This window comes from Aquarana catesbeiana, linkage group LG09 (genome assembly GCF_042186555.1).
Source record: "Aquarana catesbeiana isolate 2022-GZ linkage group LG09, ASM4218655v1, whole genome shotgun sequence".
Lineage (NCBI taxonomy): Eukaryota > Metazoa > Chordata > Amphibia > Anura > Ranidae > Aquarana > Aquarana catesbeiana.
The window spans coordinates 116,620,669-116,637,957 of NC_133332.1; the positions used below are offsets into that span (position 1 = coordinate 116,620,669).

Below are 17,289 nucleotides of genomic sequence, written 5' to 3' on the forward strand. Positions count from 1 at the left end.
ACTGGTCAGAGGATGTTAGTATCAAAAATAACAATTTATTAGGTATGTATTAAAATCAGTTAAACATACTGAGGCTATCAATAAAGGGCATACACAATATGAAGAGTACAAAAACCGTAGTATTCAAAAGGTGAAACTAAAGACAGGACAACATTAAGACAAAAGACACACAAACCAGCACAGACACGGTCCGGACTTGATATGGTGGTCAGCAGCAATGTAATCCAATCAGATCGCAGCAATGACACAATGGTGTTGCAAACGAGTGTATATTGAAGAATTATATATTGCAATTAAGTCTGGTAAGCTGCTGAGCATCATATAGCTAGAGGAACATGGGGGGCAGAGGGGCACAGGCGGGGAAGGGGAAATGGCCGGGGATAGGCACCTGGCAAAGCCGTTTGGTGAGGGCTGACCATGGGCATTGAATATGGACCTTACAGGGTCTGCAGCAAAGAAGTTAGGAGTGCATTCCTAAATTGTGGATGAGTCATAAGATGCAAGTATCATTGATTGGTCAAGTTCACTTCATTACATTGAGTGGATGAGGTCACAGTCCCCTGTATGCAGTGACAGCCTCTTATGCTGTTCATTAGGTGCAGTGAAGTGTAGCGTACAGTGATTCAATCTGTTTATGACAATAGTGGGAGCACCGTACTTCAGTGTGCAGATAGTAATCACCTCATTTCATGCCCGATAGGGGTGTTCATACATTACCACCCTTGGGTTATAGGAAGCGTTGGTCCAAGGTCGATGTCCAGGGAGTAATGGCGAAATCTAGATGACTAAAGTTTCAGTAGGATTCCTTCAGCTGGCGATAGCCGTCACACAGGATTGGCGGTCCTCATCTAATGTGAAGATACCTTCCATGCATTGAGTCTTCTGGACGAGCTCACATCGGTGTTGGGGGTGCCTTCCGTATATCCCGCTTTTAGGCAGGCTTGTAGCCATGTTAGTGTGTGTCCCAGCATTCAATTATGCCGCGCAGCCATTCGGCTCTCTCTGCACAGCCAGCTCCGTGGACCGCGGCGGTGCCGTTGATGACGTCAACACGTTTCACTTGAGCTTAGTGGCGTAGCTTCTTCATGGACGTATGATTGGTGGAACTAACACACGCCTATATGTGGTGGTGTGTTGATGTAACCTATCCAATCAGGGTGTAATTTAACGGAAATGGTATCTCTGTCTTTGCAGCAATTTAAAACATACATTCCGTCCATTATGGACAGCACATTTCAAAGAACGGTCAAAATGATAAACGCTTGTTTACAGCTAGGTCCTTCACATGTGGGGACTCCCGCAAATCATTTTGCATAATGTGTATGGAATATAAAGAAGTAAAGTGCTTAGTGGTGTTGACCGTGAGGAGGAGGGAAGGGTAAGAGGGGATAGCCTCAGTATGTTTAACTGATATTATTATACCTAATAAATTGTTATTTTTGATACTGACATCCTCTGACCAATAATTGCTGTAGTAACTACTTTCCCCCTCGATATTCTCCATACCGAGTATCCCTGTTCCTTTCCCCCTTCCCCTTGCCTTTTGAGCTGTAATAACATGAAATCAGTAAATTACATGTCGTCACAAAAGTATTACGTTTTAACGTTTAAAATAAAAATGTACCTTCATATAAATATGGTTATCGAGTGAGAATTAAAGACATAGGTTGCACAGTAAATCACAAAGTTCAATAAAGCCAAATGGCACTTTCTAGTTCTCCCACCATGAATAAATGACAACGATACGGGGCCCTATTTTTGCTAAAGATCAACACAGCATCACAGTGTTTATTTTTTTATTTATTTTTTCTACTAGAATTAATGCCACATACATTTAATTTACATCATAAAGCTATCAAAACTTTTCAAAAAACTGCCACAATCGAAGTAAAATGCTACAACCGTAACTTCCATAAAGTATGGCATTTGTAAAAAATCTCATCTCACGGGCTTAAAATCTCTGCTCAAAGGGCACTTTGTGAAGTTTAAATGCTAGGACTCCAATATAAACTGCACATTTTGTCAAAGCAGGAAATCTAAACCTGGCAAAAATTCAACAGTTAATGAATCCAAGACCAAGAATGTTTTGTTGGAATATTTAAACTGTTAAAAAAAGGTCAAAAAGCAATCCATTAACCAATGTAAATTGCTTCAAGAGCAAACACTGCTCCTTTTCAGCAGGAAAATTCAGTGGTGTGTATTAACTTTATCAACTTCTAAATTGATAAAGCTAAAGAAAAAGGTACTCAAATATTTTTGATGATTCCCACTTCAGTGAAGACCTGATGTTGATGGAGGAACCACAGAGACAGCTGGTTCAGGATTATCAGTGTAAAAATCTAGAAAATGTCCAATTAACATGTATTTAGTATTCCCCCACCATGCTCCATAGGTCTAGAACAAATGGTAACATCAGGACCATGTTTAGGGATGTGTTCACTGGCATAGATGCTGAAGGGTAGCCAGATCTTACCTGCATATGTTAGACCATGCTCTAATGACTATGGCCAGTTATATTTCTGCAGGCCATAATATGTTAGGGCTATTAATAATGCCACCCCTATTTAGAACACAACTCAGGCAGACCTTTTTCTTTTAGATTGCATGGACCAGTGATGGCGGACCTTGGCACCCCAGATGTTTTGGAACTACATTTCTCATAATGCTCATCTACACTGCAGAGTGCATGAGCATCATGGGAAATGTAGTTCCAAAACTTCTGGAGTGCTAAGGTTTGCCATCACTGGCATAGGCCATACATGTTGGATAGGACTGTTGTGAAATTATCAGACTTTCAGACAACCCTTCCTCTATGTTTATCGCCCAGTGTTCATTTTGACAACAAATTTTAATATAGTTTTAGTCACAGTCTTCAGTCACAGTCTTTAGTCACAGACCCTTCAGGTCTGGTATGTATTTTTAGGGGAACCCTGTGCCAAAATCGAAAAAATAAATGGCATAGGGTTACCCCCCAAAATCCATGCCAGACCCATTCCAAGCACGCAACCTGGCAGGCCGCAGAAAAGGGGGGGGGGGGGGATGAGAGAGCGCCCCTCCCTCCTGAACTGTACCAGGCCACAGGCCCTCAACATGGGGAGGGTGCTTTGGAGTAGCACTTGGCGAGAGCCTCCGATGGTGGCGGAGCTGTTGCGGCTTTTCTCTTTTTCGGATCCGTCGGGTGGCGTGAGATTGATCTACATCGCGGTACATTTTAATTTTTAAAATTTTTTTAATAAAGGACTTGTCCCAAAGTGTCTTCTTTCTTTTTTTTACTATTTTTGACACTTTTTTGTGAAATGGTAGGCGTACTATGTACCCATTACCAATTCACATGGGGGGGGGGGGGGGGATCTGATTCCGATAAGCCCCCCGCCCACAGTCCCCCACAACCACCGCGCAAGGCCCTTGTCCCCATCAACATGTTGAGGGAATGTGGCCTGGTATGGTTCAGGAGGGGGGGCGCTCTTGTTCCCCCCTTTTCCTGCGGCCTGCCAGGTTGCGTGGTGCAGGGTTCCCCTTAAAATCAATACCAGTATGGATTTTTGGGGGGACCCCTAGGTCCATTTTTTCTTAAATTTGGCGCAGGGTTCCCCTTAATATCCATACCTGAAGGGCCTGGTAAGGATTTTGGGGGGGACCACCACACATTTTTTTTTAAATTTATGGTTGGTTCCGGGTTCCCCTAATATTCATACCAAACCCGAAGCGCACCTAATAATGGACAGGGGGGGGGGACCCATGACTTTTTTTCAATTAGTTTTATCTATATTGCCGAGACCCGACAATTCACTACAGCCGCGATCAGTTTTAGAGGACTTTTTTCCCTTTAGAAATGTAATTTTGCTGTGGTAATGTTCGAAACACTGGAAAACTGTGCCACTTTACAGGCATACTATAGGCACCCCCCAGGCATGATATTTAAAGGAATATTTAATTTTTATTGTTTCACTTTAAGCATTATTAAAATCACTGCTCCTAAAAAAACGTCCGTTTTTAAAAGTTTTTTTTGCATTGATACATGTCCCCTGGGGCAGGACCCAGTTCCCCAAACACTTTTTATGACAATAACTTGCATATAAGCCTTTAAAATGAGCACTTGATTTTTTCATGTTTGTGTCCCATAGTCTATAACGGTATTCGTCCAAATTTTTTGCCTGTTAGCAAGTTCTGGTGCGAACCAAAACGGGGGGTGTTTGGCTCATCTTTAGTGGTCACATGGAAAAGTGGCCAGGCCATTTAAACATTTCTTTAGATGCTCCCCTTATACAAACATTGAAGATGAATGATAAATGATTAGATATTAAAGACTTCGTAATACCTATATGTATAGAGGAATAATTAGGCCAAACACTGCTCACAACTAGGGTAGTCTGACCACTGCATGTGCAACCAGCCTTTGATGTATACACCCATCATACACCTGACAGATGTATGTTGGTTTCAACAGCTGGAGGAGTGTGTTGTATGTTTTTATTAGTATGCATTATATTGGTATACATTATAGACCATACACAGTCTAATCAATGCGATATCAGTCATACCATATCACTATTGCAAAGTCCTTGCTAAGATTTATAAACATGCAGTTACTTTGCCAAGCTACTCTAGACTATCTGTCTGTGCTCCATGTGTTATTTATTTTTAATAAACATTACAGTTAATTGAATTTGGTCTGACTGCACCTATCCTTCCAATTAGTTGAAATTCTGACATAAAAAGCAAGTTGGCTTGGTTGGTTGGATGATAAGAGAATGGGGTAAATTAATAAAAAGCATAACACTTTAGGCAAGATTGATTATTTAAACCACAGTAGACTCCATTTAGACTGCATATATCTTGGCCACAGCTTTGCTATAATGCATAAAAAAATTAAGACTTTTTTTTTTTAAATTACACAAGACAACAAAGGAGAATTTAAAGCCAAATCTAGTTATATCTAGTGCATACATCAATTTCTCGATTAGATTCCTATAGCCACACATACAGTGTGGATGGAGAAAACTTCTTTGCTGGCTATTGTATCCAGACAGCCACAGCATGTCCATGGTTGTCTAAATACCTTAGTAGTGACCATATCCGATTGGATGCAGTCACTATTTGGCCAAAAAATTCCCACCTGGCTCCTTTGATTTTTAAGTTGAACTTTGTTGAATCTGGTGGTAACATTAGGGAACGTATCAAATTTTTGCTGATTCAGCAGGAAATAGGCCAAAAATATGAGCCAGCTTAGTATTGGGGTTTCACAAAAATACACTATGATTCTGTCCATCAATCACAGCCAAATTTAGCCAACAAAACTGGTCCACACTCCACCTGCTGAATCCCCTATTGCCTAAAATAAAAAGGATATTCATCAACAATAATGTAAAATTCCATAAAGTAGCCTCAATGCACAGGGTACAGGACCGGGACTAAAACTTGCAGATCTAATTACCAGTATCACAAATAAAAGCTGAAATATGTATAGGCCACATCAGCACCCACCAAAATCTGAAATACTTTACAAATGGCCTACACATTGAACTGCAATTAAAAAAACCCTGGTGTCATGTGACTCATTCATGTTACAAGGTCTCAGGTGTGAATGGGGAGCAGGTGTGTTCATTTTGGTGTTATCGCTCTCACTCTCTCATACTGGTCATTGGATGTTCAACATGGCACCTCATGGCAAAAAACTCTGAGGATCTGAAAAAAAAAAATGTTACTCTACTTAAAGATGGCCTGGTTCTAATAAGATTGTCAAGATCCGGAAATTGAGCAGCAGCATGGTGGCCAAGACCATACAGTGGTTTAACAGGACAGGTTCTACTCAGAACAGGCCTCTCCATGGTCGACCAAAGAAGTTGAGTGCATGTGCTCAGCGTCATATCCAGATGTTGTCTTTGGGAAATAGATGTATGAGTGCTGCCAGCATTGCTGCAGAGGTTGAAGGGGTGGGGGGGTCAGCCTGTCAGTGCTCAGACCATACGCCGCACATTGCATCACATTGGTCTGCATGGCTGTCGTCCCAGAAGGAAGCCTCTTCTAAAGATGATGCACAAGAAAGCCCGCAGTTTGCTGAAGACAAGCAGACTAAGGACATGGATTACTGGAACAATGTCCTGTGGTCTGATGAGACCAAGCTAAACTTATTTGGTTCAGATGGTGTCAATTATGTGTGGCGGCAACCAGGTGAGGAGTACAAAGACAAGTGCGTCTTACCTACATTCAAGCATGGTGGTAGGAGTGTCATGGTCTGGGGCTGCATGAGTGCTGCCGGCACTGGGGAGCTACAGTTCATTGAGGGAACAATAAATGCCAACATGTACTGTGAGATACTGAAGCAGAGCATGATCCCCAGGGCAGTATTCCAACATGATAACGACCCCAAACACACCTCCAAGACGACCACTTCCTTGCTAAAGAAGCCGAGGGTAAAGGTGATGGACTGGCCAAGCATATCTCCAGACCTATTGGGCATCCCCAAATGGAAGGTGGAGGAGCACAAGGTCTCCAACATCCACCGGCTCAGTGATGTCGTCATGGAGGAGTGGAAGAGGACTCCAGTGGCAACCTGTGAAGCTCTGGTGAACTCCATGCCCAAGAGGGTTAAGGCAGTGCTGGAAAATAATGGTGGCCACACAAAATATTGACACTTTGGGCCCAATTTGGACATTTTCACTTAGGGGTGTACTTTTGTTGCCAGCGGTTTAGACATTAATAACTGTGTGTTGTTATTTTGAGCGGAGTGCAAATTTACACTGTTATACAAGCTGCACACCCACTACTTTACATTGTAGCAAAGTGTAATTTCTTCAGTGTTGTCACATGAAAAGATATAACAAAATATTTACAAAAATGGGGTGTACATATACATACATCCACATTATATACATATTATATATACACACATACAGTTCCCTGAAAAAGTATTCTTACCTCTTAAAATGTTACACATTTTGTCATGTTACAACCAAAAACAAATGTATTTTATTGGGATTTTATGTGATCACGTACACACAAAGTGGCACATAATTGTGAAGTGGAAGGAAAAAAAAAGATTTTCCAAATTTTTTACAAAATAAATATCTGAAAAGTGTGGCGTGCATTTGTATTCAGCCCCCTTGACTCTGATACCCCCTAACTAAAATAGTGGAACCAATTGCCCTTAGAAGTCACCTCATTAGTAAGCAGAGTCCACCTGTGTGCAATTTAATCTCAGTATAAATACAGCTGTTCTGTGAAGCCCTCAGAGGTTTGTTCCAGAACGTTAGTGAACAAACAGCATCATGAAGGCCAAGGAACACACCAGACAGGTCAGGGATAAAGCTGTGAAGAAGTTTAAAGCAGGGTTAGGTTATAAAAAAATATCCCAAGCTTTGAACATCTAACGGAGCACTGTTCAATCCATCATCCGAAAATGAAGAGTATGGCACAACTGCAAACCTACGAAGACATGGCCGTACACCTAAACTGCCAGACCGAGCAAGGAGAGCATTAAAGAAGCAGCCAAGAGGCCCATGGTAACTCTGGAGGCGCTGCAGAGATCCACAGATCAGGTGGGAGAATCTGTCCACAGGACAACTATTAGTTGTGCACTCCACAAATCTGGCCATTATGGAAGAGTGGCAAGAAGAAAGCCTTAAGAAGTCCCGTTTGCAGTTTACGAGAAGCCATGTGGGGGACACAACAAATATGTGGAAGAAGGTGCTCTGGTAATTTGAGACCAAAATTGAACTTTTTGGCCTAAAAGCAAAAAGTTTTCCGTAACACATAGCGAACACTGCACATCACCCTGAACACACCATCCCCACCGTGAAACATGGTGGTGTCAGCATCATATTGTGGGGATGCTTTTCTTCAGCAGGGACAGGGAAGCTGGTAAGAGTTGATGGGAAGATAGATGGAGCCAAATACAGGGCAGTCGTAGAAGAAAACCTGTTATAAGTCTGAAAAAGACTTGACTGGGGCAGAGGTTCACCTTCCAGCAGGACAACGACCCTAAACATACAACCAGAGCTACAAAGTCCAGACCTAAATCCAATTGAGAATCTGTGGTAAGATTCGAACATTGCTTTTCACAGACGCTCTCCATCAAATCTGACGGAGTTTGAGCTATTCTGCAAAGAAGAATGGGCAAAAATTGGCCTCTATAAGTGCAAAGCTGGTAGAGACATACCCAAAAAGACTTACAAGGTGGTTCCACAAAGTATTGAGTCAGGGGGGCTGAATACAAATGTGCGCCACACTTTTCACATATTTGTAAAACATTTTGAAAACCATTTATCATGTTCCTTCTACTTCACAATTATGTGCCACTTTGTGTTGATCTATCATATAAAAACACATTTACGTTTTTGGTTGTAACATGACAAAATTTCAAGGGGTATAAATACTTTTTCAAGGCACTGTGTTTATATATATATATATATATATATATATATATATATATATATATATATACACACACACACACACATTTTTTTTTTATTTTTACGGAATTTGGTTGATGTGACCTGGAGACAGGAATCTGACTAAATGCATATTTTGTAGAAAGGAAGAAAATGTAATAAAACAAAGGAGTCAGACGGTTTTGTGATGGCTTTCAATAAAAAGTTGCTTCAAATCTCTGAGCAAGGGCCATTGGGATGAATATACTATTGTGATACAGGAGGGGAAAAATTCTTTTGAAGTGTCAGCAAATGAGGGCTTGGAAAATAGAAAAGCACAAGCCGAACTAGCTACTTGTCATCAAAGCTGCTTCTTTAGTCAGTATCTGACAGGATTAAGTCCCCATTTTTATTGGGCATTTCAAGTGCTTAATAATACATTTTCTATTAATTTTCATCCTCTATATGTATTTTTTTTTTTTTTAACTTCATGTCACCTAAAAGCAAATTATTTAATCTGGTAATTTAGTATTCCCTCTGTGGTTAGTAAAGGCTCGAGATTAATAATGTGTTTGTGAGAGCCTGAAAAGAAGCACAAACCCCTGATTCTTCAGGCTGTTTGGGGTCTTTGTAAACTCTGAGCTAGCCAGGCCATACACAAGAGCATGGGAATTGTATACGAATTGGGCCTTTTGTCATTCTTGATGCCATGGCATTACTTGTATCAGGGCTAAGGAATGCAAGTTTTTTTCCCCCTTCTACTTGCTTTTGACTGCCAATACAGAAAATGCATTTGGCCTCCAGCTGAGCATCTGAACTGAGCTATAAAAGCTAAGAGTATAATAATTGGCTGACAAGAATATATTCAACTGTAGCAGATAGACACTAATAGAGTGCAAAGAGGGAGCAGCTCATTAAAAATTATAGTGTGCATTTAGGCTATAGTATTTTATTTGTGGTACATCCACGATGGTATCTCTTCTGGCAGTGAGGAATATTCTTGGCAATAGAATTCTATGCTAAACAAGACTTGAGGAAACACCAGATTGTATCTGTTAGCCAGCACCTAATATGAAATAAACTGACAAAGAAGAAAGTTAGGAATCGCAGGAAACAGTCGACTCCCTACTCCACCGAATTAGCTTTACCATTTAAATACCAGGCACTTTTACACCCTTCCTGCTCAGACCAATTTTCATCTTTCAGCGCTGTCGCACTTTGAATGACAATTGCGTGGTCATGCAACACTATACCCATACTAAATTTGTATCATTTTTTCACAAAAAGAGCCACTGGGTTTTTTATTTTTTTGCTCAATAAAAAAAAAAAAAAAGACTGAAAATAAAAACGTGTTTTTCTTCATTTCAGCTATAAAATTTTGCAAATAAGTAATGGTTCTTTATAAATTTAGTTCAAAATGTATTCTGTTACAATTCTTTGGTGAAAATAACCCAAAATCAGTGTAGACAGCATGCCCCTATGACATCCGCCCTATGCCCCCAATGATGTCAATTCTGGCATCACGCCTAGGACGGAGTTCACGCTTATGACGTCACCGCGCGTGATGAAAGCACGAGGGGGTCGAATCGGCTCCCGTGGCCGGTATTTTTGTACACATCCTTGATTTTATTACCATTGTGAGTTACTATCGCTTCTTTGCTTTTAATAAATAAAATACAGTTTTACACTGTGAATATCTTTGAATAATCTTTTATGCATGTCATGATGGAGCAACTCCCACCATTCTTTGTAATTTCACTCTAACCAGAGAGGAGGAAAGGAGTGCATGGTTTCTATATCAAGCGATATTTATTTGCACAGCGCTTTTGACTAAGAGTCCATTATTTCTGGTAAGAAGCAATCTTTTACCTTTCGGTGGAGGTGCACTTGAGCGATTCACCTGTTGGCTTGTCATTTATAACCTACATTGGATGTACATGTTGGGCATCTAAATACATAGCAGTCTTCACATTTCGAATGCTATATGAGGTGTTATAATGGACTGCTCATCACATGGGACTTACTTTTTTTGACACACTGGATTTGTTTTTCAATTTTTGTCACACTGAATTTCTATCTGATTTCTAGCATGGCAAACCTAATTTTTCTTTACAATTCTATGCAATTGTTTTCCACCACTTGCAGCTCTCACACTGTTGTGCTTCATACTAGCTTAGCTGATCACAGCGCAGCAACTTGTGTTCAAGAATTTCTTTTTTACACGTGTGTTGGTCACTGAAGAGCAATCCTAGAATTTGGCTCAACTGAATGTGTCACATTTGGAGCGGGAACTGCCCGCTGAAAAACAGGCAGTCATTTTTGCCATGCTACAAAGCAATGCATTGCCACCATGGCATGTGCATTACCCCATCTGGATGCTTTTGCTGCTTAAGGGGGGCTCATAAATATGGCGTTTACTGCCTCCTCAACCACCAGTGTAAACTAAGCTGAAGAGTCCAATTGTACTACTGATGGCTCACTACTAAATGCGGGTTTAATCTTTGTGTTTATTAAACTGCACAGTCAGACATGCCCATACATGGAATGAGTTTCTTTCCTGCAACCTGTGAAATTTGCTCGATTCCAAAGCAGTCCCTGCCAGGAGAAGACCGTGACACCAGCCACTAGCGTTAATTGCATATAAAATCTGGCAGGCTGGTTGATCGAGCAAGCCAAGTTGATCGAGCAATCAGTTTGGTACATACAGCCTGCCCTTTCTTGATTTGAATCTTGGCCAGTTCCTTCATTAGACATTTTTTAATTGCTAAAACATGAAAGTAGAGGCTGATAACATTCAGATAGACATTGTCCATCTTTTTCGGTCACTTCCGATGCATGTCAGAGTGCAAAAAAGTAGTATTCTAGGACAGTATTGAGCCATTTGGTCATGAAACATACAAATTTAAAAGTGGAATTAAATGTGATAGCGGTCCCTGGGACTCGTGCCCTAGTTTGCAGGTATGCACAGCAGATGACAGACATATCCCAAAGTGCCCTCCTCCGGCGAAGATCTGTGTCCCCATCTTCTCCAGGTCTTCTGTATCCAAAGTCATCAACCTTCTCGATTTGCTGCTAAAAATGCTTAGGCTGGCCATGCAAAGATTTCTCATGTTCAGTTGTTAATAATGTTAAAAAGCATGGATGGCCAAATCTGCTTCTGTCCATTGTATTACAACAGCACTAACGGTCTGAATACCCAAACAGTGACCGCTATAATTCGGCCAATTCTCTTCTATTTGGTTACTTCAATTTCTCAAAAAAAGCGCGTTGAGTCAGGTGGTGTCAACTGCTCCAATTTCAGCTGATTCAAAGGAATTGGCCAAAATGCAAGCCATATATAGCCAGCTTTACAATTGGCATGCTGAAATTGTACACTGTGCTACACGTGTGCAGCGGTTAGAGTAAAATTAGAAATAACTGTAAGACTACTTTCACACTGGGGCAGGCGCCAGCAGTAAAGCGGTGCTATGTTTAGCGCCACTTTACCGTTGTTTTAGCAGCACTATTTGGCCGCTAGCAGAGCGGTTTTAACCCCCGCTAGCAGCCGAAAAAGGGTTAAAACTGCCCACAAAGCGCTGCTGCAGCGGCGGTTTGCCGGCGCTGCCCCACTGTTTTCAATGGGCAGGGGCACTTTAGGAGCGGTGTATACACTGCTCCTACAGCGCTGCAAAGATGCGGCTTGCAGGACCTTTTTTTTACCATCCTTAAAGCGCACCGCTCCAAATTGAAAGCCCTCGGGCTTTCACACTGGAGAGTCAGTGGAGGCTCTTTACATGTGCTATGCAGGTGCTATTTGTAGCGCCTGTAAAGCTCCTCAGTGTGAAAGTAGCCTTAGAACAAGAACTTTAGGAGACACTGACTCCTCTGCCAGAAAACCTACATGACAATAACATGAGAATGACAGCATCAAACAAAACTGAGGCCTCGGGGTTATTTCAATTTATAGTGTCAGTTGTGTCAGACCATTAAAGAAGTTCACCCTTTTGGGAAAAAAGAAATGCAAATATTTTTGCAGAAAAAAAAAAAAGTGCAATTATTTTTGCCACCAGGAGCATGCAGGCATTACAAGCCATGTCAGGCTCCTGCAGACAACCCCTACAAGCCATCAGACTGTACCTCTGTAAAGGCTGAGAGTTTGAAGGGCACAGGGCTTGGGAATGAACTATAAGCATGCTTCACCAGCACCCTCACAGTTCATGGTGGAAAGTGACAGTGGGTGCGGGGAGAGAAACCCCCGCCCACCGTCTCTGGGGATGGGGTGTGGGAGTTTGGTTGCGGGGGTAACTGCTGGAGCATGTTAAAGCCTAAATATGGGTGTAACATGCTCCAGAAGGTGAAATTAGCCTTTAAGGAGCAGAAACAAAAGAGGAGTGGTTGCCTAAAAGCTGGTTACATATATTTTTTTATTTTTTTTTTTAGAAGTCTGTCACATTTTATATGAATAGTATTTAATTACTAGAAAAAAAAATCTACTAAAGAGGTAACAGCATGAAGACAGGATCTAAAACAATAATGTTAAAAGGGCAAAATGTAGCAAGCAAGGAAAAGATTAATTAAAGCATTTTGTTAAATTCATGACATGGTTCTGGGGATTACAGCATTGTTCAGTGCCTAGGGCGCCTGAAACCTGATGTGCATTAAGTAACAGTGTATATACCAGCAGGGCAGCCAAAATACTTCTACATAGAGATCATCTCAGAGAAACGCCTAATGAAAACAGATTTTGTGGAAATAGCCAGTTGGCTTTAAGGTTATAGCAGAATTAGTTTAGTAATAGCGAAGTTCAATGACGGCAGAAAAAAAAATATATAATTTTCCTGGAAGCAAATCCTGGCAGACAGCAGATGTGCATTATCAGAAAACAAGTTAAAATATAACCACATGAGAGGCAATAAACTGAGAAATACTAACATAAAGATAAATATAAATGTATGGTCAAAAGGTACAAACGGTTCTTAAAGAGCATATATTTAGTAAGCTGTTCTTATTCTTAAGTTACTATGCTAAGGTACACAGAGTAATAACATGAAGCCTTAAAAGCAATGCTCCCTTGGAAACAGCCCCTTCTAAAAAGGAGAGAAATTCAGGGAAATGCCTTTTTTCTTTTTGCAGCACTGTAAGTTGACATTAAATCCACTTGATGTTTAAAGGCAGGTTTTTTTTTTTTATTCTATGCATTAAGGCCCCTTTCACACTGGGGCGGTTTGCAGGCGTTATTGCACTAAAAATAGCGCCTGCAAACCGCCCCTAAACAGCCTCCGCTGTTTGTTCAGTGTGAAAGCCCGAGGGCTTTCACACTGAAGCGGTGCGCTGGCAGGAGAAGAAAAAAATCTCCTGTCAGCCGCATCTTTGGAGCGGTGTATTCACCGCTCCTGCCCACTGAAATCAATGGGACAGCGCGGCTATAACGCGGTAATACCGTGGCTATAGCCGCGCTATACGAGGGGTTTTAACCCTTTTTCGGCCGGCAGCGGGGGGTTAAAACCGCACCGCTAGCGGCCGAATACCGCGGTAAAACAGCGCTAAAAATCGCCCCAGTGTGAAAGGGGCCTAACATAAAAAAAAACCTTCAGTGTACAGCAGCCCCCCAGCCCCCCCCCCCCCCAACACTTTCCTGAGCCCCATCTCAATCCAGCAATGTTGCATTAGAGCCTCTGCTGTCCGGAACTTTCCCTCCTGATTGGCTCAGACAGCAGTGGGCGCCGCTGGCTTCTGCTGCTGTCAAAGTCAGGGAGCCAATGCGGAGATAGGGGGTGGGGCCGAGCCATGGTTCCACATCTGAATGGACACAGGCTACTTGCTGTGGGGGCACGCGACAGGAGGGAGGAACCAGGAGCGCAGGTGAGGGACCCAACAGAAGGATCTGGGCCTCTGTGCAAAACCACTGCACAAAGTAGGTATGACATGTTTGTTATTTTAAGAAGTGGTGTCGCTGGCACATGCACACGGCCGGCGGCGTCCGCGGCGGTCTCCATGATTACGGGTCCCGTGGACTCGATGTCCGCCGGGTGCCCGCGATCATGTCACGGACAGGAAGAACGGAGAGATACTTTTGTAAACAAAGCATTTCCCCCATTCTGACTAGTGACAGGACAGAGATCACAGCTCTCTCATCGAGAGCAGTGATCACTGTCCTGTGCGTTAAAGCCCATCCCCCTCACAGTTAGAATCATTCCCTAGGACACACTTAACCCCTTCACTGCCAGTGTCATTTACACAGTAATCAATGCATTTTTATAGCATCGATCGCTGTATAAATGACAATGGTCCCAAAATAGTGTCAAAAATGTCCGATGTGTCCGCCATAATGTCGCAGTCCCGATAAAAATCGCAGATTGCCGCCATTACTAATAAAAAAAAAAAAAGCCATAAAACTATCCCCTATTTTGTAGATGCTATAAATTTTGTGCAAACCAATCAATACACGCTTATTGTGATTTTTTTTTACCAAAAATATGTAGAAGAATACATATCGGCCTAAACTGAGGAAAACTATTTATTTTATATAATTTTTGTGGGATATTATAGCAAAAGGTAAAAAATATTGCGTTTTTTTTTCAAAATTGTCGCTTTGTTTATAGCGCAAAAACCGCAGAGGCGACCAAATACCACCAAAAGAAAGCTCTATTTGTGGGGGAAAAAAAGGACGTGAATTCTGTTTGGGTACAACATCGCACGACCGCGCAAATGTCAGTTAAAGCGACGCAGTGCAGAATAGCAAAAAGTGCTATGGTCAGGAAGGGGGTAAAATCCTCCGGGGCTTAAGTGGTTAAGCTTTGACAAAAAAACCCCTACAAGCTGATTGGTTTCTAAGCAGAGCTGCACCAGATGTTGCAACCTCCAGTTTTAGTAAATCAACTGCATGATGTCTACAAAGGAACAGGGATTTTTCTGCTTAATGGTACTCAACAGTGCAAATGGTTCTGACCAAAATGTCTTAAAAACAGTACTGTCCATGTGAAGTGCTATATTTTAAGTGAAGCGAGTAAGTGGGCTCAATTAGCTGCAGAAGCAGGCAGCCTCCCATTGCTTTCAAATGGGCTGCTTACTCCAAGCCAATTGCAAGGGGTTCTCATATTTAACTGCAGGCAGGGTACATTTACAGGTGTGAATGTACCCCAACTCATGCAACTGCTTCTAAAAGTCACTAAAGAGAAAATTTAAAAAACATTTACAGGACAGGTTGCAGACTTTCACCAACATTTGTCCTATTTTGGTCTGATTTTATGCCAAGATCAACAGGCATCTTGGTACTCCACTTACAGGAAAACTTGTCAAGATTGCAGAATGGATGGCAGTGTCTCTTGAAGATCTTTCAAGGGTTCAGACTTAGATCCAGGATGCTCTTTAGTCTTAAAATAGTTGTCAAGGCAGAAGGTTTTTTTTTATCTTCATGCATTCTATGCATGAAGATAAAAAGCCTTCTGTGTGCAGCAGCCCTCCTAACACTTACCTTAGGTCCCTCTCTGTCCAGCGATGCCCACGAATGTCTCAGCCTCCCGAGATTCTCCCTCCTGATTGGCTGAGACACAGCAGCTGTGCCATTTTCTCCAGCTGCTGTCAAAGTCAGCTAGCCAATCAGGGGAGAGAGGGGGTGGGGCTGGGTCAGGTGCCCCCATAGCAAGGAGGGGCCATGAGCACAGAAGAGGGACTCGAGAAAACGAGGAGTCAGACTGCTCTGTGCAAATCCACTGCAACAGAGCAGGGAAGTATACACTTTACAATCACTTTAAGCTCTACTTTTTTTTATTCTAATTCACAAACTGCAAAAACTTTGAGGTTTAATGCTTTACTCATTCCTTCTCAACTTGGAATATTTCATCGTACTTATGTAACTCATAATGCCCAGTTTGCAAATTAGCAATGTAAGACCTATTGGAATGCTTCTGACCTCCTGAGTAGACTATAAAAACAGATATTCCACCCGAGGGCGATAACGTTCTATAGTGTGTAAAGTATGATACAATTTTTTTGATGTGACAGATCTCTGCAGCATCAATTAGTAATTTCTTACACACCAAATACATACAAACGTCTTGCTTTTTAGATTCTGCATGTTCTAAATATTCACTAAGGCCCCTATACAGTTCTAAGTAACACAGTGCAGTCAAAGACCAAATGTCTAAAATGGCCAAATCTGCAGAAGTCATTCAGTATACAGAGGTAGCTCAATAAACTCACTAGAAAGACATATAGGGCACATGTACAGGCCCGTCTGATTCATTCAGATGTTCACTAGAAAACTTCAGAGGAGAACTGGGTGAAAGTGTTGTGGTCAGATGAGACCAAAATCGAGCTCTTTGGCATCAACTCAACTCGCCGTGTTTGGAGGAGGAATGCTGCTCATGACCACAAGAACATCATTCCTACCATCAAACATGGAGGTGGAAACATCATGCTTTGGAGGTGTTTTTCTGCTAAAGGGACAGGACAACTTCACTGCATGGACGGGGGCCACGTACCGGCAAATTTTGGGTGAGAATCTCCTTCCCTCAGCCAGGGCATTGAAAATGGGTCGGGGATGGATATTCCAGCATGACCAAGACCCAAAACACACAGCCAAGGCAACAAAGGAGTGGCTCAAAAAGAAGCACATTAAAGGTCCTGGAGTGGCCTAGCCAGTCTCCAGACCTTAATCCCATAGAAAATATGTGGAGGGAGTTGAAGGTTCGAGTTACCAAACGCCAGCCTCAAAACCTTAATGACTTGGAGAGGATCTGCAAAGAGGAGTGGGATAAAATCCCTTCCGAGATGTGTGCCAACTGCAAGAAACGTCTGACCTCTGATTGCCAACAAGGGTTATGTCACCAAGTACTGAGTAATGTTTTGCAAAGGGGTCAAATAATTATTTCACTCATTAAAATGCAAATCAATTTACAACTTTTTTGAAATGCTTTTTTTTGGATTTTTTGTCGTTATT

At 41.9% G+C, this 17,289-nt stretch overlaps 1 protein-coding gene across 1 annotated transcript in view; it reads right to left on the reverse strand.

Moving 5' to 3' along the window:
- The window catches only part of GPC4 (glypican 4), a 179,841-nt gene that overhangs the window by 31,583 nt on the left and 130,969 nt on the right, over positions 1 to 17,289 (reverse strand). The window lies entirely within an intron of this gene.